This window comes from Choloepus didactylus, chromosome 8 (genome assembly GCF_015220235.1).
Source record: "Choloepus didactylus isolate mChoDid1 chromosome 8, mChoDid1.pri, whole genome shotgun sequence".
Taxonomy (NCBI): domain Eukaryota; kingdom Metazoa; phylum Chordata; class Mammalia; order Pilosa; family Megalonychidae; genus Choloepus; species Choloepus didactylus.
The window spans coordinates 114063043-114065311 of record NC_051314.1 but is presented as its reverse complement, the minus strand read 5'-3'; the positions used below and the strand labels follow the sequence as shown (position 1 = coordinate 114065311).

Here is a 2269-nt window from a genome sequence, read left to right as displayed (position 1 = left end):
TAAACTTATATCAAACAAACAAAAAAAAACAAATAAAATTTTAAAAAAAACCCTTTGTAATTTGCTACAAAATAGAGCAAAAAAAAAAAAGTGTATAAATGGAACAACAACAGTCAATATAATTTAAGGGAAAATAACTGCATCATCATATGCATGGCCCTTAATGTTTAAAAAAATAGAGCTTGCTTTTTTGGATGGTTCTTTGGACACTGAATGATTGAACAAAATAAAAACTCATTATGTAATCTTGCTACCCATCAGTTAGTGGCACCATTCAAAACATACTGCAAACAAATGGCCATTCAGTGTAACATTTTCCATAAAAGGATAACATTGTATTTTCCCTGATGTGGATGTAGTACAATTTCTTTAGCAAACTCAGCAAGAATTGTTAACTGAACTCTGAATCAAAAAAGAGAAATTAGAAAATGAAAACAAAATCCTAAGAAGTAAATAAAGATTCTGCATCAGCACATTTGTCTCAAAACACATGTCCACACTACATTTTAAAAATTCTACAAAAAACAATCCTTGCTTGCTTATTGGAGATGCATATCTAATTTCAGTAGCTTGCCAACATTGTATCTTCTTGGAGATAGGCCAAAAAGAAACAGGAAAGCCTATATTTTAAAAAAACTTTCTCTTCCCTAAACAAATTTTTCCTGAAGTTCAATTTGAAGGGGTAGGACGATTCTACACACCAAGAAAATCGGTCTTCATCATCATTTTTACTGAAGTCATCACCATCATCATCTTCCCCTGGAGTTCCACTGACCATTGGAACTCAGAGCCAACAACACCCCACCTGCACCAATGGTCCAGTCATGGGCAGAAAGCCTCACATCATTTGAAGTTGAACCTGATGACATGACAAATACATGGCTGATTGATCTCTGAGACATTTCCATCACATAAGGTTCCAGAGTTTTAGGGACCAAATTTCTTGTCATTTTAGGGTGTTTGGCTGAATAGCTTCCTGATTCTGATCCACAAGTCATTCTTATTCGTAATAATGCTTCTATTTCACCATGGATTTCAAATATGCTGTCAAAATTAAACAGCTGCTCAAATTTGTCACTACAAGTCCTGCATTCCATCACTGTCTTTTGCTACTGCTCACAATGATGAATAGTAAGTGGATGATGATGCAGTTGGAGGGAGGTGGCCAGTTGACTTATTGCTTTGCTTGACTGTTTCTCTGCACCAAATTCTTGAAGGCAATTTGCTGTAAAATAAGTTCTTGAAGTTGAGACAGTTTCCTTTTTATTCTTTCAATTCTTCTCTGTCTCTTGACCTCTAAATTCTGATGTTCCTGAGCCAAGTTAGGTGAGGAGTCTGTTTGATCTCTTTATTCTCCTTGTAGATAATGTTCACAGCCACTAAGACATTTAAGGCATCATAGACTAGTCATCTCATATTCCTCTGGTCACAAGCTGATTCATTTGGTAAAATAAGGTTATTAGCTGCACTGAACTCTGAAGCCCACTCATATGCCAACTCCTTATATCACATGGCTCATTTCCTCTGAACCATCCCACAAACATTCATTGAAAAATGCCTCAGAGCCTTGTCATTTTTCTCTCCTTTCCTTTTGCATTTCCGCTTACTGTGCAATGTGATATTGGACTTTTCAAAGGTTTTTAGCAAGAGTTGTTTTCCAAGTGTATTTACTGTAGAAGGATGAACAGCTACTGATGATACCACACCTTTACCAGCACTAAGATTCTGGTCTATAAAGACATGCTTCTCCATAGGCTTCATTTAGACCAGCATCTTTTGCCATGTTACCAGATCCATGAAATGAATTCTATAAATGTTCACCCACCAGAGAAGAAACAACAATGTTTACTTAGGACCAGGAGTGTGGAGACAGGTAACAGGCCAGCACCACAGTGATGTGCTGCCACCAAAATGCCCCATAGAGACTGGCCCAAAGCGTCAGTTTCACCCTTGATCTCCCTGAGGTGGTGGGAGCACATGGCACACCTGTGCCCTTGTGACTCATTTTAACTAATAAATGCAGCAGAAGGGCTACTGCGCCCGTTCCAGGCCAAAACCTTTGCTTTTGTGTTTTGGGTAGCCCTGAGCCACCATGTAAGAGATTTACTTATCCTGCTAGAGAGGCCACTAAGGGAGCCCACAAGGAGAGACATAAATGGAGAGGAAGAGGATCTGATACTACTTAGAGAAAGAGAGGTTGAGTTGCCTTAACATCCCAGCTAAGACCATCCTTCCCCCATCGCTGCCATGGTGCAAAACATGTCAGTGA

General features: G+C 38.7%; 1 pseudogene; it reads right to left on the bottom strand.

The window, feature by feature from the left end:
• Positions 1 to 562: 562 nt before the first annotated feature.
• Positions 563 to 1783, bottom strand: LOC119542884 (annotated as a pseudogene).
• Positions 1784 to 2269: the final 486 nt, after the last annotated feature.